Source organism: Lissotriton helveticus, chromosome 8 (assembly GCF_964261635.1).
Source record: "Lissotriton helveticus chromosome 8, aLisHel1.1, whole genome shotgun sequence".
Lineage (NCBI taxonomy): Eukaryota > Metazoa > Chordata > Amphibia > Caudata > Salamandridae > Lissotriton > Lissotriton helveticus.
The window spans coordinates 1,537,235,572-1,537,260,905 of NC_136069.1; the positions used below are offsets into that span (position 1 = coordinate 1,537,235,572).

The 25,334-nt window shown below is 44.3% G+C and overlaps 1 long non-coding RNA gene across 2 annotated transcripts in view; it reads right to left on the reverse strand.

The window, feature by feature from the left end:
• Positions 1-3,964: 3,964 nt before the first annotated feature.
• LOC144772041 (uncharacterized) overlaps positions 3,965-25,334 on the reverse strand; it is a 152,020-nt gene continuing 130,650 nt past the window's right edge. For both annotated transcript variants that reach the window (XR_013599613.1, XR_013599614.1), the window contains one exon: positions 3,965-4,294. This is a non-coding gene — a long non-coding RNA (uncharacterized LOC144772041). The remainder of the gene's footprint in view (positions 4,295-25,334) is intronic.

A 25,334-nucleotide genomic window follows, 5' to 3' on the forward strand; every position in this document is an offset into this window, starting at 1 on the left:
TCTGAATAATAAAACAGTAGTAAACTTACAACCAAGCGTAAGTTTGCCTTTGCGAATCAGGCCAAATAAGTATAGCCTTCCTGATTGCTCTTAAGGTTTCCCCTGCGTAGGAAGCATCATGATCAATTGTGCAATTAATTCAATATTGTGTTTTTATTCCCCAAGCTTGCAGTTTTGTATTCCCTTAGGTCGTGGCCCTGGTGCTAGGCAGGACAGCAAGCTTGGTGAATGTAAATAGTGCACAGTCACAGAAAGAGGTAGGTTGCACAAAAACAAATAGTCTGTGCGCATTTGTGCATGTCTCTGTATGTGTGCGTCAGCACATTAAAGCCTGACCCACTGGTTTTGCAAATGCTTGTTCACTGTGCTTCAGTTACTCAACTAACAGATATATAAAGGGAACCCTAGTTCCTCAATACTTTTGATATGGCCATCATACATTAATAGACGATATATTTAGTTTCACAAACCCCCACACAACATTGGTTCATCTCCCTCCTAATGTATGCAATCTGTATAGAGGAGCTTTGTGCATTTTGGATTCGGGCCTACCGTGCTATTTGGCAAATTCAGAGCTCACAAAATGAATGATAGGTAGACCTGCCATTCTCCTTTGTTTGAGGTCACGCGAGGGATGTTTACACTGCTAGCATGAGCATTTAATAAAAGTAGACACATTGTTTAAAAGCGTCTGATTTTCCCTTTCAATCCCAGCGGCAAGTTTACAATCACATCACATAATAATATTGAATGAATTGTGCATTGTCCAAGTCACTCAAACGAGTTCGGAACTCACTACATTTTAAACCAATTAAAGATAAAAGATTCAGTGAAATGCAAGGTTTCATATTATGAATACCAAGGGGCTCTGTGTTGTAAGAGGCACGTGCCAGGTCAGGAGGGCGCCATTTTGAATTGGGCGACAATATTTAAAAAAAAAAAAAAATTTATAATAATGGTTGTCTAGAGAACCTATGCGGCCAATCGCTTCTAGCTAATCTAGGGCTGCCCGGGAGATTGTGAACAGAGGGGCATTATCACTTTGATATTTAAAATACGAAGGGTATGGAGTTATACTTATAGAACTGTGATGTGCATAAGTGTGGTTTTGAAAGTGACACATTGTTAGTAAGCTGGTTATTGGTAGTGTGGTGGATGTTTATATGCTTTAGGAGATGACTGTGAAATTGCATTTTTTTTTAACAAATGATGCAGAATATGAAGATAATTACCGAAATTACAAGCAAATTTCACAAAGTAGACTTTATGCAACCTTGAGTCAAAACTGAATGCAAGGGCATTCAAAAATTTCGCATAATTTACAGAATGCAAAATTGTGCAAATTGCAGAAGTGAAAACAAATTTGAACTGGTGTAGTTGTGAAAAATAGTAATGGAAAGTCCATAGTGGCAAGTTAGGAGTGCAAAGAGTAACCTGCTGTCAGGTCTATGGGCGTTGACAGTGTGGCAAAGTTGGAGAAAACAACAGCATATTGAAAAGGATACGTGCTCATATATAGTCATGAAGAATACAGCTACATGTGTTTTATGATTGTCCTTATGATTGTCCTTATGAAGTTGTGGTATCGAGGATGTATGATGGTAATGTTTTGGCAAAGTCAATTAAGAAAAAGTCTAAGTACTGTGACATTGCTTCTGTCAAACTGCCTTTCAATGAGTTTATGGGTCTGCCTGGGGGTACCGTTGGATTTTTGTGAACTTTAGGCAGAGGATAAAATGTCGGAGTTACCGATTGTTGGCAGCAGAGTTACCGATTGTTGGCAGCTCAGAAATTTGTGTTCATTGTTATCAATCATTCCTTGCGCGAACCATTTGTCTAATAGCTCATGATATTCAGTGATGCTTTTGATGTACTCATCTTTTGTGATTTTGCTGTAACATGTGATGTCTTTCAGTTGTCTTAAGGCTTCAGTGCAATAGAATTCTCTTGTCATAAGTACGACATTCCCCCCTTTGTCTGAGGGCTTGCATATTAGATTTGTATTCGTTCTTAACTTCTCTAACGCCAATTGCTGTTCTCTTGTTAGGTTTGCTCGCTTGTGCTTACATTTTGTTGAAATAGTTGTTCTCATTTTATATAAATAATTTTTGACTGCTTCTCCGAACGTGTCAATGGCATCATAGGGCGTGTTGGGTATAAATAATGAATGTGGTTTGAAATGAGTCTTGGCTTTTTTCAGACTAATGCCAAAACTCTCTGCAGACACTATCGCACTTGTCTGTTGTTCTTGTGTGTTTTGAAGTTGCTGACTTGTGAGTGTTTGTAACACGTGTAGGTCTTCCCCAACTAGGTTATCCATTGATGTCATAGTGCTTTCAGTACTGTCCCTTGGGCTGGATATGTTCCTGATTTTATGGAATTTATGAAGCTTCAATTTTCATGTAAAGAGAAACAAGTCAATCCTAGTTTGAGTGAATTCGAAATAATGTGATGGACAAAATGTCAATCTCTTTCCTTGGGATTCTTCTGTTGAAGCCCCCTCTTTTGTCTTTTTTCTGGTGGCTTGCCTCTGGGTACTCTCTGCCATGTTTGTCACATAAGTTGAAACTCCCCGCGAAAATGGGACTGTGTAGTTAGCTGGTCTCGTGGTGCTGCACTCTCATCTCCTGATTGCTCGGTGTCTGTTGTGACATCCAATTCCGAGGTCGCTGCTGTCTCTTGGTGTGCCACATTCTTCCTATTTGTGCTCCTGAGTCCCCTTTGTGGTGCATCAAATTTGTGTGCGAAGGTCAGGATGCGTCCTTGTTCGTAGTCCCGGGCGTCTCTCTGGAATTTTGTTTGTGTGCGTCTTCTTATTTTATCTTCATATGCGAGCAACCATTTCTTCATACTTTCCCGCAGATCATCTTTTGGTTTCGTGTCTGGATCCTGTGCTATGAGTGCCTCTAGTTCTTCAATATCTTTTTGGCATTTCGCTCTGTCGCTCAACGCAAATTTGATTAGGATCTTCAACATCCCGCTTGACATTTCAGCGGTATAGCTTGCCCATTCATCAAGTAGTTGCGGGTCTGGGTTTTCGTACACGGGAACAGCATAAATAAGGAGCCCGCGTGGGACGCGTTGTACTTTGAGATAATTTTGAAGCGAAGTCGCTTCCCACCATTTGCGAATTGCCTTTCATGCAAGACATAATCTGAAATACACGCTATATTTGGTCCAAATCGATCCACTTCTCTCGACCTGTACTACCTCCCCACCTAAGGATCTGTCTTGCATGAAAGGCAATTGTTTATAATTCCAAGACAAACATGATTTATATATTTGTCCTGAAGATGCTGCCATTTATCTTGTCTTTCGGCATCGAAACGTCGTTGACACAATAGGATCATATGTACTGAATATGCTTGTGAATACTATGTACAATGTTCACTCAAACTACAATCAAGTCTGTTCACTGATTATAAGTATACAGACCGATTTGCTCGTTCTTGCCTATACTTGTTGTTTTGTCTTGTTCACTGTGGGTCACGGGCTGTGCCCCCTTGACATTACTTTCTGATTGCGTGCATCGCCAAATAAATTCCTGTATGGCTGGACAAAGGACATAAATACTATTCCAGTTTGTGTCTATCCTTACCCTGATCGTCCAAACTACTAGGGTCCACTGTTTTTTGTAATAAGCTAAACGCCCAAGGTCCCTAGTGTACTACCTTTGGGTTCCCTTGTTTCCTATAACCCTAGAAGGGACAGGGGCACAAATCCATTTTCTTAAATGTTGTTGGTGACTGGAGGGAGTGCAGCAGCACTCCAGCAACCTTTAAAAAAACAGTAAGGCTCCAGGGTTAATAAATCTATGTCCACGGGAGAGCTTACCATATTCTTTTAAAGCACTCTGAGCTGGAGCTGTATGCTCAGCTGGAGTGCAGTGTCCCCTTGTGTTTGGATCTATGATGGCACTTTGTAGGTTGAAAAATGAAAAAAAATACTCAAACACTAGTTTAATTTTTTTATTAAAAATGCTTTATTACAAATAGAATGGCACAATCACCATTATTAAACATTGCTAGACATGAATTTATGAAATATACTTTTGAATATAGTTTTTGACAAAGCTAATAAGTCTGCTTTATTTGGTGATGTGCCTTCTTCTTAGTAAAGCCATTAGGACCACCTCTTTTTGAATTTGGACCCTTCGACAAAGGCAGTAGGCCTGCCTTACCTAAAATGACATTAATTATATTGTTACATGACATAGTCAGCTGTGAATGGAAGCACGGTTTGGGTGCAGGGCCTGGCCCCAGAGGGCCAACCAGATGCCGGACATAGAAATTCACTGAAAAAAAACCAAAGGTTAAAGTGTTGTTATAATTAGGAATTGTAATAATATGTTACTTTATATAAAAAAACTTTCAGAATTTAGATATAAAGGCGAAAGAGACAGTAGAGATGGGTGAAAATGTAATTTAATTTAAAGCATCCTGTTATAAACTAACAAAATCACTGAAGTTCACCAGTTATAATTATCTCATGTTTATAGGGCCCCCTTCCCTAAGCCTCATTAGGGACTCCATTCCCAGGGCCATTTTAAAGGGGAGGGGGGCCGAGCGACCCCATACCCCAGGGCCTTTTTTTTAAAAGGGGGTGGCTGCGGGCACCCTTTTCTAAGCTATTTTAGGCTTCATGGACCCCACCCCCGGAGCTGAAACATAAAAAAAGAAAGGGGGCCCGCGCAGCCCCTGTCCCCGAGCCTTAGGAAGACCCTGGAAACCCAATTCTCCAGGTCTGTGCTTTTTTAAAGCTGAGGGGATCACGCAGACCCCTTCCCTGAGCCTTTAAAAGGCCCTAGGGACCCCATCCCCAAGGGCTGCTACTTAACTTAAAGGGGAGAGGGATGCACAGCCCCCCTCCCTGATCTCATCATTTCCCCGGGCACCGCATTATTTCACGGTGGGTACCCTGGTCCCCACACAGGGCACCCACCATGCTTAACGTTGGGGACCATGGGGGGAGCCCCAGGGCCCACACAGCCCCAGATGGCTCATCGCATGCTGCAGGAGCAGGCACTCTTTCCGCCCGCAGGGAGCAGCTAGTTATGCTGCTCCCTCTTGGCAGGAGCAATCTCTGCATCTGTTTTCCTGCCTGCATTAGTGCGAGCAGAGTAACAGATCAAAAATCTGCTCCCAGCCGGTTGGAGCATTTTCGAAACTCCCACCCGCTAGGAGCAGACTTTGTGTTTGCTCCCATTTGGCAGGAGTTTTGAAAAAGCTCCCACAAGGAAGAAGCACTGCCCAGGACACAGCAAGTGAGCTGGCCCCGGGGATGGGGTCCCAAGGGCCACAGAATGCTCAGGTGGGGGGTTCATAAGCCCCCTCCTCTTATGTAATGCAGCCCAAACTTGGGCTCCCCAGGGTCTATAATGACTCAGGGAGGGGAGCCAAGTTCTCCCCTTCCCTTAATTAATAAACGCGGCCCAGATCTCCTTTTTGCTTTGGTTTTTGGAGTCCTACTGTATCACGGCAAAGACTGCTTATTTTTTTCATTTTGGCCTAGGGGTCCCTCTGGGTCTCTTCATGGCACCCGGGGCAGGGGGGCTGGGTATCCCTAGTCTACCTCTCTCTGTATATATTTTTTTACTACTTCAAGACAGGGACCTAGTCCTGTAATGGATGTCAGCAACATTTTTCTGATGTTGCTGGCAGCCAATCAGAGCACTCACTCCCATGGGAGTCTGACTCCAGCGGGAGAGAATCAGCCCTAGGGAATAAAGGCCAGCTGGGCCAATCGGAACGCTACATTTTTAAATTGCAGCTCCCGCAAGAATCTCTTGAGTGTCTCACAGACCCAACCATCCAGATATACAAATATTTTTTACCCTTAATTTCTAAAGAAGCTACTAAATGGATTTACACCAAATCACAATAAACAAAATCTGCGGACAGGGATCTAGCTTCCTGCCAAATTTGCTGTAATTCCATTCAGCAGTTTTTGCTGTAGCTCTTCTTAAAGAAGTCAATGGAAAATGCATGGGGATTTAGCGTTTTGAATTTCCCCTTTTTTCTCGCCCCTGATTGACAGATTACCCCGAAACTTTACATGCACAAGGAGGCGAAAAAGAGCACTTTTTTATAACATTTTTGGGAGATTCGTCAATTAGTGCCAAAGTTCTTAGCAACACAAAAAATGCTTTTCCTATGGGAATGCTGATCTAACTATAGCTTCACAGTGGCGACTACCACAAATATATACTATGGTTAATGATCCCATTAGTTTTAATGGTAAATCGTTCCATATGGCTAATTTATTAATGTGGTGACTTCTTACAAAGCCAATAGGTTGCTTTATAAATATTGATGTTCTGACAAAGCTAAAATACCTGACTTTTATGTACTGAGGTCCTGAACCTTGACAAAGGTAGTAGGTCTGACAGTTTTAGCATGACCTGCACTTCCAGATCCACACCGACCCCAACACCACCCTCAGAGGAACCCTCATCTACAGATCCCTGGACCCCGACCACAGATCAGCGGCTCCATTGCCGACTTCATGCGCACGCACGCCCTCGCCTCCACAGACTACATCCTCCTAAGAGACCTGAACTTCCACCTCGAGAACAACTCCGAAGCCAACTCCACCACCCTGATCGCCAACCTCGCCAACCTCGGACTCAGACAGCTCGTGACAACACCCACCCACACCGCCGGCCACACGCTCGACCCCATCTTCACCGCACGCCCCCACGTCTCCTTCAACCACACCACCGAACCCCACTGGACCGACCACCACTGCATCCACTTCACCTTCAGGAAGCCCACCACGCACCACCGCACTCAACAGATGCCTCGACACTGCTGGAGCAAAGCCACTGAAGACCAGCTAACCACCACCCTCACCCAGAACCCACCCGCCGATTCCACTGATCCCGACACCGCCGCCCGCAACCTCAGACGATGAATCAACGACCGCACCAACACCCTAGCCCTGCTCAAGTCATCCTCCAACAGCTACACCAGCAAGAAAGCCACCTGGTTCACCGAAGACCTCCAGGCCTCCAAACGAACATGTCAAAAATTGGAGAAGAACTGGCTCCGTGAACAATCACCGGACAGCTACACAGCCCACAAGAACGCCACCCTCAGACACCATCAACTCATCAGAGCCACCAAGAAGGCCTCCTTCAAGGACCGCCTAGATAACAACGCACACAACAGCAAAGAGCTCTTCAACATCGTAAAGGAACTCTCCAACCCCAGCTCCAACACCAACGACATCCCGCCTTCGCAAGACCTGTGCGTCTTACTGGCCACCTTCTTCCACCGCAAGATCGCTGACATCTACGACAGCTTCAGCGCCACGACCACCCCGACAAGCACCATCCCCACGACCACCACCAGCACCTACCACCTGCTCTCCTGGACCAGCGTCAACGACGAGGACACCAGCAAGATCATGAACACCATCCACTCCAGATCACCGTTAGACCCATGCCGTCACCACATCTGCAACAAAGCCAGCACATCCATCGCACCCCACCTCCGGAGAGTAATCAACTTCTCCTTTGAGACAGCAACCTTCCAGGAGAACAACATCCTGGACCCATCCCAGTCTGGTTTCCGCAGCAACCACAGCACCGAAACCGCCCTCATCGCCACCACCAATGACATCAGGACCCTGCTTGACAACGGAGAAGCAGCAGCCCTCATCCTCCTGGACCTGTCAGCCGCCTTCGACACGGTCTGCCACAACACACTACGAACACACCTACACGACGCCGAAATCCAAGAGAAGGCCCTGGACTGGACCACATCCTTCCTCTCCGGCAGGACACAGAGCGTCCGCTTCCCCCCTTCTGCTCCAAGGCCACCAAGATTATCTGCGGCATACCCCAGGGCTCATCCCTCAGCCCGACGCTGTTCAACATCTACATGGCACCCCTCGCCCACGTCACCCGACAGCACAACCTCAACATCATCTCCTATGCCGACGACACCCAGCTGATCATCTCCCTCACCAAAGACCACCAAAACCAAGCTCCACGAAGGAATGAAGGCCTTCGCCGAATGGATGAAGAACAGCCGACTAAAGCTGAACTCAGACAAGATAGAGGTCCTCTTCCTCAGCCCCACTCCCTCAGCCTGGGAAGAATCCTGGTGGCCAACAACCCTGGGAAAAGCACAAACACCCACCGACCACGCACGCAACCTAAGGGTCATCCTCAACACCACCCTCTCCATGACTAAGCAGGTCAATGCCGTCTCCTCATCCTGCTTCAACACCCTCCGAATGCTCCACAGGATCTTCAAGTGGAACCCCACCGAAACAAGAAAAACAGTCACCCAGACCCTCGTCACCAGCAGGCTGGACTACGGAAACGCCCTCTATGCAGGAACGTCGGCCAAGCTCCTGAGACAGCTGCAAAGCATTCAAAACGCCTTGGCACGACTGATCCTCGACATCCCCCGCCGCAGCCACATCACACCCCACCTGAGAGACCTGCACTCGCTCCCCGTCAACAAGAGGGTAACCTTCAAGCTCCTCCTCCACATGCACAAAGCTCTCCACAACACCGGCCCTGCATACCTCAACAGATTACTCAGCTTCTACACCCCCACCCACCAGTTCCGCTCTGCCGGCCTCACCCTCGCTACAGTCCCACGCATACGAAGAACGACTGGCGGTGGCAGATCCTTCTTCCACCTGGCCGCTAAGACCTGGAACACCCACCCCACCAACCAAAGGCAGACCCAAGACCTGCTGGCATTCAGAAGACTCCTCAAGATCTGGCTCTTCGATCAGCAGCAGCACCCCCCTACCCCCCCAGCCCCTTGAGACCTTAACGGGTATGTGGTGCGCTTTATAAATGTCTCGATTGATTGATTGATTGATAACACCCCCTTATATTGTGATGTTGCATCTGGTATAGGTGGGGTGATTGTTATTAACGGCGTCGTTATGAACTAAGGGTCAAATGTGATTTTAGGTTGTCACCAAAGGTATGCCTATCCATTTAACGGGTACTATTTGTTGTGTGTATGTAAAAAATGTACGTTTCCCTTTTATACGAAAAAGCACTGAGTGGACAATAATTTATTGTGTGCTATTGTTACCTGGCAGTGAATTAGTATGCGTTTGGAGAAAGCAAAGTGAAAGTTATGGAATAAAATTGGGATTATAAAGGATAAAAAATGGATTAAAATCGATTAATATACTGATGATGGAGCCTTTGGAATATATTTTGAATTGGCAGTGCGATTGGTGGAAGAAGCGTCACATGCTCCAAACGTTAAGAAGTTACTCATTCGAGCTGTTGGGGCAGGGTACAATGCCATCCTGCCCGCAAACATTTCTGCTTATGAGTACGTTTAAAAATAATGGACTGTTGACAAGAAAGGTGTGCATTCTGTCACTCTACATATTAGAGAATTAGTGTACAAACTAAACACCCGTACCTAATTAAATCATGCCTATCTACGGACGGCAACCATCGTAGGATAATTGCTGATTTTGAAAAACTGTGTTCAACTATAAAAACTCTTCTGTCAGTCCCACTACCTGAGGAAGACAAAGAACCTAGGTGGTTTGACTCAGCCTGCTCACTTGCGAATAAGGAACTAAGAAGGGCACTTAACACTAAACCTAGATGTACAATGACCATCCAAATAGCCAGGAAACAGTATAAAATCAAAATAGCGGACAGAAAGGGGACCCTACTATGTGAACAATGGGACTCACTAGTGACCAGCGCTAATTTGGGGGGCAGCGGACCCTTTTGGTCCGCGGTCAGGATAACAAAGGAAATGGGCAAGAAGCTCACAACGACTAGCTGCATTATAACTAGCAGTGCTTGGGAGACCCATTTCTCAAATATTTATGCTGTACCGCCTGAGGAAATGTCGACCCCAACCGCTGGACAATTGCAATTGCGCGGTCTACAGATTGAGACCCACGAAGTAAAAATAGCTATAAACGAGAGCCTTGGAAACAAGGCGCCCGGCCCTGATGGTTTGCCCATTGACATTATTAAACATAATTTGGATTTATGGGTACCAATCCTTCTAAATGTTTTCAATAGTTTACCAACAGCAGCCATGCCCGTCACGTGGGCAACTAGTACTATCGTCACAATCTTTAAAAAGGGAGACAGGTCGGAACCGGCTAACTATCGTCCGATCTCCCTTCTGGACAACACTTTAAAAATCCTGGGACGAGTAATTTATAACAGAGTACTTGAATGGACTGAAGACATACATTTACTGGACACGTGCCAGATGGGATTCCGGAGCGGGGTGGGGACAGTGGAGCAAGCTTAAATCTCAAATTAATAATTGATAAGTATAGTATTGCCCGATCGTCCCCTACCTACCTTGCTTTTATGGATCTTTCATCCGCCTTCGATCTAGTGAATAGATCCAAACTCTGGGCAATCCTACTGAACCACGGGCTAGATGAGGCTCTTGTTGGCTTCCTGGCCTATCTCCATACTGACTTGAAAGCTCGAGTCAGAATTGGGTTGGGCGGTGAAGTATCTGGAACAATTGGCAGGGAGGTGAGACAGGGGTGCGTTTTAGCACCCCTGCTGTTTATCATTTATATTAATGGTCTATCTAGCAGCCTAAGGAAAGTCACCATCGATGTCCCAACAATTTTAGGGAAACCGCTACCAGCACTTTTATACGCAGATGATGCAGTGCTTATGGCCCGCACACCTAATGCCCTCCGTCTTCTTGTCCAGAGTTTTGTTCATTTTATGGAAGAATTGGATCTGCAGGTAAATTTAAAAAAAATCTTTTATAATGTCTTGTGGCCCAGGGAAAAGGAAGCTCAACACTATACAGATAGGTACAGATAAACTTGAATCTGTGCCCACATTTCCCTATTTAGGGGTGTTTTTTGCTGCGAACAGCTCGTGGAGTGGGCATTTGGCCCACACCACGAGCAAGTTCTCGAAAGCCACCAATTCTATATTGAGCTTGCCCCGCCCGAAGAAAATAGGTGCCACTAGAGCGATTTTAATTTTTTTTAAACTACAGTGTCTACCCGTTGCCTCCTATGGAGCGGAGGTCTGGGGACTTGGAGGTAGCTCATGCATTCAACGGGAAGAAAGCCGTTTTTGCAGGAAAATATTGGGCGCTCCAATTTCATCCTCTGATTATATCTGCCACAATGAATTAAATCTCCCGTATGTTAGTGATTTTATTAGAGCAATACCAGCATTGTTTTGGTTAAGAGTCTGGAGAAATGATTCAGCCATCCTCACACAAAATATTATAAAAGACTGCTTAACTTGTGATCATGGTATGGCGATTCCTTGGCTATCGGGAGTTTTTATAACATTGTGTGCCGTGGACAGAGGCAATTTATTCTCAGACCCAACCAGGATCGAGTCCAAGGATAAAGTTGAGGTCAGAAATGCACTGTATGCACTTTACAACTCCGAAAGGATGGAAAGAGAATCATCAAAATCAACTGTCGCAAAATATTTGGGAAATGAACTGTGTAGGCAACCACTCCCGCCTTATCTCTCCCTACCCATGACCAGCTGGGAGAGATCACTATTGTTTCGTCTAAGGGCGGGTTCAGTAAAATTTTTGTTGTCTTTTCCCTTGGGTTACTGTCATAGTTTTGACTATAAACCTTGCCCGTGCGATGGTGTCAGCCTACAGGATGATTTGCATTTCCTATTATTTAGCAAATTTTATGTGAAATATATTAAATGGTTTTTAACTCCGTATTTTAAGAAATATAGACCACTGACACTTAAGGAGTCCTATAGAATGCTGGTTTCGCTGGATTCAGATGAACTAATTTTCCGTACTAGTACCTTTCTGAGACTGATAACAAGAGTGCGCAAAACGATGGAAAACCCCTGAACTTAGCCTCAAAAGAGTATAACTGTATTGTACTTTTATTATTTTTATTATGAAATCTTTTGAACTAATGTATAATGCAAATGAATTGTTGTTTTTTAATCATGGTACTTTTATGAATTTTATGAAATTCGAATAAAGGTCTTTTGAACTTGAACTTGAACTAGAGAATTAGTATTGCCAGCCCACAACACTTACCAGGAGTAGGCCTTGAACTGCTCTGCTTTGCTACCCTGATATTCACAAGTGCTACAATGGGATATTTGGTTCTCAATAAAGAAACAATTGTTGACTCAGTAATTGTAAGAAAATCTTACTTTATGTTAAAAACAAAAGAGAAAATTACTGAAAAAACAAAGGTTCGAGTGACTTTACAGTTAGGTATACAACATTTATTTACATTTAAAAGACTTAGATATTAACTGAAAAAAATACAAAGGTTAAAGGGATGTTACAGTGAGGTAACAAAGGCAGTCATTTTGTAACATTTTAAACCTGAAACACCACTGAAATTCACAAGTTATAGTTTAATGACTGAACTGAAAAGTGGGCCCACACATGCATTGCTTATGACTTCTCATATTGCATCACTCATGACAAGTTCAATTACATTATTGATGACAGTGATGGTCCCCTCTCCCTATCAGTATTCTATGTAAATACACTGACAATGCCATGGAAAAAACAGAAGCTTGATGCATTTTGAATTGAGATGTCTACTAAATAATCATTGGAATCTCAGATGACAGTTACTCAATTCCACCAATGGCTCTTCCACAAAGTGGTTCCCCACATGAAACTTACAACATCTTTGGAAAGTAGACTGGTTCACATCTGATTTAAAATGTTTAAAAATAGGGTCTTTATTGCAGTACATTGTGATGAGCTTTTGATGAGCATCCACCCCTTACCCCAATCAGTGAGAATGAATTAGTGTTCTTGTGCCCCTTGTTTAGACACATCAATAGGACTATCAAGTTGAAAAATATTCATTGTGCCTGTAAATAAATAAATTTGTGTTTAGTGCAATACTCTTTCCTACCCACTATCTTCCTTCTCTCTGCCAACCATTTCACCTTAAAACACTTGGTGCTTGATTTACAAAAACAGGCGATCTCAGACACTGCTCTCCTGCCCCCCCCAATCTTTTCTGTATCGAAATCTCTGTCTCAGTCATCTAGACCTCCACACTTATAGGTATGCGTTTTGGTAGTAAACGTGGGTGGGATAAACGGGAGAGGCTGGAAAATAAAGAACAAATCGTTCTAACTGAAAGGGATTTAGGGAAATTGAAGGGGGTTTAAGGAAGGGCATACAAATACAAATAAACACACCCACATAAGAGCAAGACAATTTCAGTTAAAAAAATAAGCTTCTAAGTCTACTACAGCACTGATAGTGACAATTCGGGCATGAGTGGGTATATATATATATATATATATATATATTTATATATCGTCCAAAGTGTTATCCACAAGCGGAGGCGCACACAATGATAGGCGGATCCCAGCTCATGTTGAAGTCCTGTATATATATATATATATATTCACTGAAAAAACCATAGGTTATAGACCATATATAGTTAGGAATTAGCATTTACAAAACCTTGAAAATTCACTGAAAAAACCATAGGTTATAGACCATATATAGTTAGGAATTAGCATTTAAAAAACCTTATTTTACTCACACAAAACCATTGAAATTCCATATATAGTTAGTTGCACTAACTATATATCGCGCACCCGCAATCCACTGCTGATCATGTCACATATTACATCATTCATGACATGGTCAGTGACATCACTGATGACATCACTGATGACATCTCAAATGACATCACTGATGAGATCACTGATGACATCTCATTTGACATCAATGACCACATCACTGATGATATCATTCATGTGACAATACAATGCATCTCCTCACATTTTAATATAACCTCTGTTTCACCCAGTGTTAAATACAGAGTATAATTTTTGAAACCATTGACACACCAATACTCGTTACTACATACGTACTCACTGATTCCTACGTCTACACACACATTCACTCATTCACCCATACAATCATTCATACATACAATCACTCATCTTTACAACACTATCATATGCACTCATACACTTATACAGACACTCACACTCTGCCACTCATCCATGGAGTTACTCACACACCTAGTCAGTCCTGTAAAGAATCAATCACACTTCCATTTTCTTGTCTATACAGTTAAACATAGAGCACCTTACATTTTCAAACATATACTAACACATACTTACTTTCTTATACAATCATTGATACAAGTACACATTAATCTGCACAGAGTCACACACCTCCCAGCCAGCCACACACACACTCAGTCTCCCATACAAATACTTGGACAATCAATCAATAACCCATATAGTTAATCATATAGCTACTGATCAACACATGCAGCAGTTTACAGAACAACAGACATAATGATGCACAAATTAAGACAGTTTAGTCACTAACCCATGCACTCAATGAGACACATTTAATCACTCACTCATACATTCAGTCATGCACCTACTAAATCCTTCGTCCAGACACTTATACATCTACTCATTCTTCAATATGTAAAACATATTTAAACTTTACAGAAACACACAGTCACTGGATGATGTCATCAGTGATCTCATCAGTGATGTCATTTGAGATGTCATCAGTGATGTCATCAGTGATGTCACTGACCATGTCATGAATGATGTAATATGTGACATGATCAGCAGTGGATTGCGGGTGCGCGATATATAGTTAGTGCAACTAACTATATATGGAATTTCAATGGTTTTGTGTGAGTAAAATAAGGTTTTTTAAATGCTAATTCCTAACTATATATGGTCTATAACCTATGGTTTTTTCAGTGAATTTTCAAGGTTTTGTAAATGCTAATTCCTAACTATATATGGTCTATAACCTATGGTTTTTTCAGTGAATTTCAATGGTTTTTTAATAGCAAATATCATAAGCTGTCGAATGTCAAGTACGTGGTAAGTGAAAACATTTTCGTGTTTATGCACACTGATCTGCTTTGAATGGTGCCCCCCCCCCCTCATTTCTATTAGGAGTACTCTCTCTTTGCAGATAGTGAAAGGTAGTTAACGCAGGCCTTTGCCCCCGTTGTAATCCGTCGTGCCTGCTTCTCTCTCCATTTGATTGATTGTCATCCAAGTATTTACTGTTTTAGAATTAGTTCTCTTTGGTTCATTCTCTATTTACAAACAAACACAGAGTCGCAATACTCTGTTTAGTCTTTGCAGATAACGAAAAATCGTGTAAAAAAAAAGAAAAGGAATCGAGCAAAATCAGTAGGCCACTAATGGGATCTCTTTTTGACCTCGCTAAAATAGAAACATTAGGAACAACCCCTCATGACAAATACAAAACTAGTGAGATGAACTGAACTCCACACAATGATGGCTGCAAAACAGCTCGGCTCCGCCACCCACCCCGCCCAAAATAACGATAAAGAGCGGCTGCCATGATTGGTTGCGGAATGGCCACAACGGAGCTACGAAATGGTGCTGCTCTCATGCTAACCCCAGCTTCGGTCTGAAACATCCAGAAACACTGTAGACTACCAATTCGATCAGTTCCGGTAGCGCCCCAATGTAACCCGGTAGAGAAGAACTAGCCCTCCCCTCTTTGACTGATGGTTCTTGTTGCCTGTCCCTTCTGTTGTCATTTAACAGAACTATTTAGCCTGCTGAAAGGGGTTGTGTTTCGACCACTGGTTGGTGGAGACATTTTGACTATATTCTGGACCTGCGTTGTCGCGTAATGCGTCATATGACGCACCGCGTTAGCGCATCCGGAAGTCATCCGGGGCGCGCAGCGCGTAACGTAAGCATAACAAGTCATGTGACTTGTTAATAAAACTTTTCATTGGTTCATTTTACTTTTCTTATTCTAATGATGAAAGCCTTGGTCATATCACCTAAAAATTACGCTTTTAATTACTTCCGAACATTATTTTCTCTTAAATATATGTTATAATGTTCCAGGCTAATGTACTTTCCCGGAAATTTTACAACTGTCCTGCAAGTAAAATATATTCTTTTTTCGAGAAAAAGAGCGTTTCTTCGTCCCATGACGGAGCCGTTGAGCAAAAGAGGGTCGACCTGCTGTCTTAGTCGCCGATACGCCTCAATATGAGATTCATATCGATCACTTTATGTTGCAGGAATAGAAAACACAACAGCCCTTGACCATTTATCTTTACTGCGTTCCTTCGTATTATACCTTTTACCCTTCATGTAATTGGTCTGCTTTATTGCACTTGCCTTTTAATGATTCTAAAACAGTGACTATTATTAAAAACTTTACCAATGTATACACTACTACCATGTTTTCTTTTAAAAACCTTTATTGTGAAAATTTCATTATACAAATACGAGCCTATAACCACGTGGGCCTGCCACGGAGCAAACTGTAATCGTATATGATGAATAGACATTTACACTGTAGAGGAACGTAACGGGCGGGCCATTAGGTTGCAAAAACTAAGGTGTCTAACAGTTACGGAATCGGTGGACGTACATTTTATAATTAAAATACGACAGGGCCAGTTACAATAAAATTATCTAGATATACATTTGCGGGCAAGTACCATGGGTGACGTTAATTCGAATTTTCAACAGTACAGTAATCAATAACACATCAGAACTTAATATCAATAGGGATGTCGAAATATTCAATCAATTCTCGTCCCCGCCCGCCATGTGCTTCAAAACTGCATACGTATCTCGTGATTTCAAGGTTCTGCAACCAGTACACAACAAGGAGTTACGAGTCCCATTTATTCCGGCGCCATTTTGGGCGAGGACGGGCAGGTCCAGGATATAGTCAAAATGTCTCTACCAACCATCGACTATGATGATGTTCATATGCTGTATTTATTAGAGTAACACTCATCTGCCCACATGAAATTAATTTACCACAATCTAAACATGTCATTTTAATCTTTCCAAAGTTCTTCTAAATATTTGGGACCGTTTCCCTTGCCTCTGAAGCTCTCAGTGCCACTTCTTTGATGAATGTACTAGCAGGTCAGGGGTTCTCCTCCAAATCTCTCTTTTATGCAGCACTATAATTAATTGGTGCCACCTCTCCATATGACGATGCATGGTATAGTTACCACAACTATATTTTTTTTCGGTTCCTCTGGAGAGTTCATCGTGGCAGATGAAGCGTGTAACATACCGGGCATTTACCTTTTTTTGCATGTACAGGAAAGGAAAAAAAAATCGAGCGTCCGAGTTCTAAGGTGTCCCAGGGCCATTTTAGTGGACCAGGCCCAAATCCAAAGAACAGGCCGCCATTTTGAGAGTCCTCTTGCAGCCGCCTGTCGCTGTAGCATCAAGAGCGGCCGAAACTCAGCTGAATGGCAACTGAAACGGTAAAGGGGCGCCCCACTACATTTCAGCATTGTAGGATGACCACACCAGTACAGCAACTTGCTAGACATCACCTCGGTGCCATCCGGATCTCGGCGCCCCACTGCAGATGAAGTGCCTCTCAACTATAAAACCACCACGGTGACATCCGGATCTTGGCGCGTTGTGCTGCCTTCGGCCTATTCGCACATCGGTCCGCTACTGACGCCATCTCACAGGCTAATGGGGTGACCCACGCCGAGTTTCAGCATTGTAGGATGACCACACCAACTTGCTAGACATCACCTCGGTGCCATCCGAATCTTGGCATCTCAACGCCTAGTGGTATCTTCCATACAGAAAATATTGTTACGCTGCCTTTGGCCCCATTCGCACATCAGTCCGCAACTTAGACATCACCTCGATGCCATCCGGATCTTGGCATCTCAGCGCCTTGTGGTGTCAGTCAGAAAATATTGTTGCGCTGCCTTTGGCCCCATTCGCACATCAGTCCGCTACTGACACCATCTCACAGGCCAATAGGGCGCCCCACGCCGACTTTTACCATTGTACGATGGCCACACCAGTGGCAAAACTTGCTAGACATCACCTCGGTGCCATCCGAATCTTGGCATCTCAACGCCTAGTGGTATCTTCCATACAGAAAATCTTGTTACGCTACCTTTGGCCCCATTCGCACATCGGTCCGCAACTTAGACATCACCTCGGTGCCATCCGGATCTTGGCATCTCAGCGCCTTGTGGTGTATTCTCTTCAGAAAATATTGTTGAGCTGCCTTTGGCCCCATTCGCACATCCGTCCGCAACTTACACATCACCTCGGTGCCATCCGGATCTTGGCATCTCAGCGCCTTGTGGTGTCTTCTACTCCGAAAATATAGTAGAAAATATTGTTGCGCTGCCTTTGGCCCCATTCACACATCAGTCCGCTACTGACACCATCTCACAGGCCAACAGGGCGCCCCACGCCGACTTTTACCATTGTACGATGGCCACACCAGTGCCACAACTTGCTAGACACCACCTCGGTGCCATCCGGATCTTGGCATCTCAGCGCCTTGTGGTGTCTTCAAATCAGAAAATATTGTTGCGCTGCCTTTGGCCCCATTCGCACATCGGTCCGCTACTGACGCCATCTCACAGGCCAACGGGGCGCCCCACGCCGACTTTCAGCATTGTAGGATGGCCACACCAGTGCGGCAACTTACTAGACACCACCTCGGTGCCATCCGGATCTTGGCGCGTTGTGCTGCCTTCGACCTATTCGCACATCGGTCCGCTACTGACGCAAACTCACAGGCCAACGGGGCGCCCCACGCCGACTTTCAGCATTGTAGGATGGCCACACCAGTGCGGCAACTTACTAGACACCACCTCGGTGCCATCCGGATCTTGGCGCGTTGTGCTGCCTTCGGCCTATTCGCACATCGGTCCGCTACTGACGCAAACTCACAGGCCAACGGGGCGCCCCACGCCGACTTTCAGCATTGTTGGATGGCCACACCAGTGCGGCAACTTACTAGACACCACCTCGGTGCCATCCGGATCTTGGCGCGTTGTGCTGCCTTCGGCCTATTCGCACATCGGTCCGCTACTGACGCAAACTCACAGGCCAACGGGGCGCCCCACGCCGACTTTCAGCATTGTTGGATGGCCACACCAGTGCGGCAACTTACTAGACACCACCTCGGTGCCATCCGGATCTTGGCGCGTTGTGCTGCCTTCGGCCTATTCGCACATCGGTCCGCTACTGACGCAAACTCACAGGCCAACGGGGCGCCCCACGCCGACTTTCAGCATTGTAGGATGGCCACACCAGTGCTGCAACTTGCTGGACACCACCTCGGTGCCATCCGGATCTTGGCGCGTTGTGTTGCCTTCGGCCTATTCGCACATCGGTCCGCTACTGACGCCGCCTCACGTGCCAACGTATTTTCTCCTAATTTTACACCCTATGCCGCATAACAGGTCATGTGACTTGTTTATAAAACTTTTCATTGGTTCATTTTACTTTTGGTTTCCTAATGATGGAAGGCTTGATCATGTGACGTAAAAACAACACTTTTCATAGGATGAAAACTTTTTTTTTTCCCAAACGATGAAAGCCCCACCTTGTTTCTGGATGTTTCAGACTGAAGCTGGCGTCAGCATGAAAGCACCACCATCTCGTAGCTCAGTCGTGGTCATTCCGCGAGCAATCATGGCAGCCGCTCCCCACCAGAAGCCTGCAGGAGTCGGAGCCCCCAAAACTTTTGATGAATTCTCAAGGCGGAGGGGACGCTTTCGAGAATGGGGTCCAAGACCTAGCAGACAAGCGTCCGATTTCCAAGGTGTCCCAGGGCCATTTCAGTGGACCAGGCCCAAAAAGGAAACAGCCTGCCGCCATTTTGAGAGTCCTGTGACAGCCGCCTATCGCTGCACCGCAAGAGTGGGCGCAACTCAGCTGAATTGCGGCTTTTGACACAGTGGACCAAAAACGGACGGAATGGCAACTGAAACGGTAAAGGGGCGCCCCACTACAACAGACGAGACTCCACCTGGAGAGGCCCGTTCACGCCGCCTCCCCCGGGGCGCTCCATGCCGTTATTCGGAGCAGCATTGTAGGATACCAAAACCAGTGCGGCAACTTACTGGACATCACCTTGGTGCCATCGTTCTGCTGCCTTGGAACTATTCGCGCAACAGTTTGCTACTGATGACCCACCCCCCGCGACGCCCCATGCCGTTATTTGCTGGGTGGCAACTTACTAGACATCACTTTCGTGTCATCTAGATTTCGGCGCGTTCTGCTGCCTTGGAACTATTCGCACAACAGTTTGCTACTGATGACCCACCCCCCGCGACGCCCCACGCCGGAAATCTGGACGTTGTGCTGCGTTGGGACTATTCGCACAGCCGACCGCTACTTCGTTGTTTTTCCCTAAAAATGTTTATATGTTATTACTATTTTTGTTTTCTTGTATATATTTATAAATTATTAAAGTTTTATAATCTTACTACTTTGTCGGAGTGCTATATATTTTTAATGTGACACATAATTGTAAAAACTTTGATGTACAAACAGTCATCCCTGGAATCTTCCGCTTCAGGCTCGGTCCCCTCCCCAATCACAATACAGGATGGTTTTCAGATAATAGCAACGCTTCTGCTGTGACGGATCTCATCGAGTGTGGGCCTTGATCTACTATAACTCCTTTGAAGAGGGGTGATTCTTTACAGCTGTGGCCATAAACTACATCTGCAGGGCTAGCTGATACCCTAGGACCAGCCTGGACAATCGGACACAGAGGAAAAGGAGTGTCAGAGGGTGCGGTAGTGAATAGGGCGAAAGGGAAGTGTCGGGCGGGCACAGGGTGTGATTCTCAGGGAACAGCAGCGCAGATGGGGGAGGTTTATTACCCATGCATAAGACAGAGAGCGGGGGTGACCACTGCCTGGGGGAGATGCTTGCGAGGGTGGGGAGCCATGCTAACGATCGACAGCGTGCACAGAGTGGGTCTGGTCAAGGCATCTAAAATGGCTGCCGTGCACGACAAAAGTGTGGCATTTGAAAAAAGACAAGATGGCGCAGACAATGTTTTTCAACACTTCCTGATTTCCTTCGAATCGAACGTTAACAGACGTTGGGGCATATTACCAAAGTTAAGCGATATTTATCCCTAACGATGCTTAGCAACGATTTTTTTACCGTCAGAAATTATCGCAGATAAACCTTGCTATTATCAAGGTTTATCGGAAATACGATAAAAAACGACCGCAATGCATTAATATCGCTGAAAACTCAGCGATATTCATGCATTACCGAGCTAATGCTCTTAGCCATGTTATCCACCTCCCATTGGATAACATGGCTAAGAACTGCTCAGGGCAGGTGGTAGCTTTTAGAGATATTCGCCCTTATCTCGAATATTTCCAAAAGTTGATAATAGGAGATAGCGATGTTAGCGACTGTTTCCAGTCGCTAACATCTTGGCATGCCCACTTTGCATGTCATTAGTGATAAATATCACTCACATGCAAAGTGGGGCCCAAGATGGTCGCTATCTTCTACTAGTCGTCGCTAACTAGTGTTAGCAACAGCTAGGTAATACACATATAATTTTATCTCCGCGAAGCGGAGCGCTGTTACAGATATATATCTTGTTTCTGAACGTTAATTTCTCAAAATGCACTGAAGCACATATATTGAGACCTAGCAAAGGCACATCGGGCTACCAGTCCCTACAATTTTGCCAGGTTTCGTGCAAATCCATTCAGCTGTTCGATCCTACCGAGAGACAAGATGGCGGCCGCTACGGACTGTTTGGAATGTTTACAGACACCGGAGAGCCAATCAGCTTCGCTTCGCAAAGCTCCGTAACGCGAAAAGTACGCGAAGCGGTGCGCTGTTACAGATATATACCTTTTTTTGAACGTTAATTTCTCAAAATCCACTGGAGCACATATATTGAGATCTAGCAAAGGCACATCGGGCTACCAGTCCCTACAATTTTGCCAAGTTTCGTGCAAATCCATTCAGCTGTTCGATTATTATTATTTTTATTTTTTTTTGCCCCGCGGGGCCCTTTTAAAACCTCCACATCAAACCTAGGGGGTGAGCGACAATGTACTATGCCCCCTTATGGTCATTTGCCCCTTCGCTTTGGCCTCCTCTTGTCTCTCGATCCTACCGAGAGACAAGATGGCGGCCGCTACGGACTGTTTGGAATGTTGACAGACGCCGGAGAACCAATCAGCTTCGCTTCACAAAGCTCCGTTGCGCGAAAAGTCCGCGAACCAGAGCGCTGCCCGGTCCGCTGTTACAGATATATATCTTTTTTTAAACGTTAATTTCTCAAAATCCACTGGAGCACATATATTGAGACCTACAAAAGGCACATCGGGCTACCAGTCCCTACAATTTTGCCAAGTTTCGTGCAAATCCATTCAGCCGTTCGGGCTAAAAGTGAGGCCAACCGCCCTATGGAAATTAACATGGGAAAAACGCGTTTTGGGACCCCCCTTTTTTCTCAGCCCCCCCTTGACGAACCGCCCCCAAATTTTCAAGGGCTGCTCAGAAACAAAATGTGCCATTTTCCTGAAAATTTCAGCCAATTCCGTCCACAAACGCCAAAGTTATTAGACATAGAATTTTCAAAAAACCCATAGAGAAAAAATCCTAACTATATATACCTACTGGCGACCGCCAGTAGGTAATATATATATATATATATATATATATATATATATATAACGCTCCAGTTCCTCTTTTTCTTTTCGCCAAAGAAAACAAAACAGCCCTTGAGGAGTTTGTATCAGCCACACAAGATTTTATGTGCGTGGGGCTTGCACAGACACGTTTCGGCGTGCTGCCTTCGTCAGTGTCAATTACACAAATACAGCAACCGGCATGTTAATAAAGTTTTTTCACGAATCATGAAAAGTGACAAAGGACTAACCCCACTAAAGTCATAGTCCGCGCCATCTTGGAATTATTAAATACACCATATAGGTCCATTTAAATGCTGATAAGGCCCACAAATGGGCTACTGTATCTAGACAGGGGTTATTGCTTACATCAAAATTGTTACAAACATGAACAAATCATAAAGCCGTGGATCGGCTGGTGTCCTCTATCAATTCATTTCATCATGATACTTCATATATGCCAAAATACATATCCTATTTATACCGATTTAAATATAAAGTGTGTCAAATTTCATCACTCAAAAATGTCATCACTCAAAAATGTATATGCATCGGACAGTTCAAAATCATGTCTATAGTCGATCCATTTTAAATGCAAAATTTTTTTTAAAAACTTTTACATTTCTGCATTCTCAAATCATCCATCATATACCATAGAAAAAATATATGGAGACATCATCATATTAGCGACAGATTCATATATACAACTATATAGAGCTGATAAGTGTCCTACCTACAAAGCATGTATATTAGGTCACTTATCAAAAATCACACATCATTGATCATAAAGAATTAGGCAGTATGGGAATAGGCTTAAAATTCTACATAGATACATTTTTGGCTCATGGATACTACAACCTGTGAATTTATCCTGAGCTAGTATAAGAAGCGTCCTCACTTTCCCAAATGGAACGCCATTTCTTCCCCACTATTAAGGCCATTCGGGTGCTTCGTAGAGAGATCTATAATATACCTCGACTCTAATCTACGGAGTCGTCTCAAGCGGTCACCGCCTCTAACATTTAGTGGCACGATGTCCAGGCCAAAATATTGTAGTTTATTGCGGTCCTGCCCATGAACTTCAGCAAAGTGGCGTGCTACCGGATAGGTGGGATCTGCTTTGTCTGTGGCCCTGAGGTGTTCTAATATTCTCAATTTCAGCTCCTTGATTGTACTACCGATGTAGTGAAGGCCACAGGGGCAGTGCAAGCAATAGACTGCATATTGCGTACTACAGGTGATAAATTTCTTGATGAATATTTTCTTCCCTGTCTCAGATATTGTGTATGATAGAACCCTTTTACTACCCGCACAGGCTTTGCAGCGGCCACAGGGATAAAACCCTCTTTGTTCTTTAAGGGTGTTCGCCCTAGACATAGGTTTTTCCAGGTGGCTAGTGACAAGCATGTCTCCTACTGACCTTGCTTTGCTGAATGTTAATAATGGGTGAGATGGTAAGTCCTCCTTTAGCACGTTATCTGTTTGCAGAATGTACCAGTTTTTTCTAAGCATCATTCTGAGATCATTGGCCCCTGATGAATATGGGGTAATAAGCCTAAATTTCCCTGTGGTTGCATCCTTCTCACGTCCACCCCTTGTCGGTTTGGCAGTGAATAGAGTCCCTCTTGAGATCTTCCTTACTTTTCTCAGTGTCCTTTGTAGCAATTCATTTCCATATCCCCTGATCTTAAAACGGGATAGGCATTCCGAGGCAGCCGCCTCGAAATCAGAATCCCTAGAGCAATTCCTTCGGAGCCTCAATAGCTCCCCATAAGGAATGCTGTTGATGAGTTGGGGGGGATGGCTACTGCTGGCAAAGAGTGTAGAATTGCCAGCAGTCTCCTTTCTATATAGTGCAGTGTGTAATTGATCGCCCTCTATAAACACTCTCAGATCCAAGTATTCCGCTGCCACCGGACTAATTGAACCAGAGAAATGCAGGTTAAGGTCGTTGGTATTCAATACCCTGATGTATTCCTCTGCAGTGTTTGTTACACCGTTCCATACGATGAATAAATCATCGATGTAACGATGCCAACACACAATTTCCCCTTTCTCTTGTCCAACCGTGCAGCTCCTGGGCACCTGCTCCTCCCATCAGCCAACGAACAAGTTCGCATAGCTGGGGGCAAAGCAGGTGCCCATCGCTGTCCCTGACTTCTGTAGATACAGTTGGTCTTCGAATAGAAATATATTATGGGTTAGACAAAACTCAACAAATTCTAGGATCATTATGTTGTGTCTTGCAAATCGCATTTGACGCTGATCTAAAGTGTGTTTAATTGCTTTCAGGCCGTGACGATGTTCAATCCACGTGTATAAACTAGTAATGTCCAGCACCACCAGCAGATATCCTGGATCCCATTCCAGGTCTTGTATCTTTATGAGGAAATATTTGGTGTCCTTGATATAGATATATATATATATATATATATATATATATATATAAAGGCAATTGGTTCCACTCCTTTTCGCTGCCTTGCCGGTGTATGCGAGAAGAAACAGATTACGGACACCAAGAAATGCGTGGAATGCCAGGTCTTTTATTAATCCAACAGCTTAATATGACGTGTTTTGGTTAACAACGTAACCTTGCTCACATACGGAAACGCAGTCCGCTTGATGTTTTTATACCCACAGTGCGCGTGAAAAGTGCTTTCTCTATGGTCATCCCTTGTCACGTGATGTAGAGTAGACATGGAAGACAAACTAAAAACAGAGCAACCTTGCATTATCTTTGTTTCACATTGGAGTTTGCTTGTTTGTGTGTGCCCTGCAATATATCGTAGGTACATGGCGTTCACTGGTACAGTTAATAAACATGATTCTTGTGGCTGCTTAAATGCAGATTAAATTACTATTGGTTGACATAAATATATCTAATAACTATCACATAGAAATACAGAACT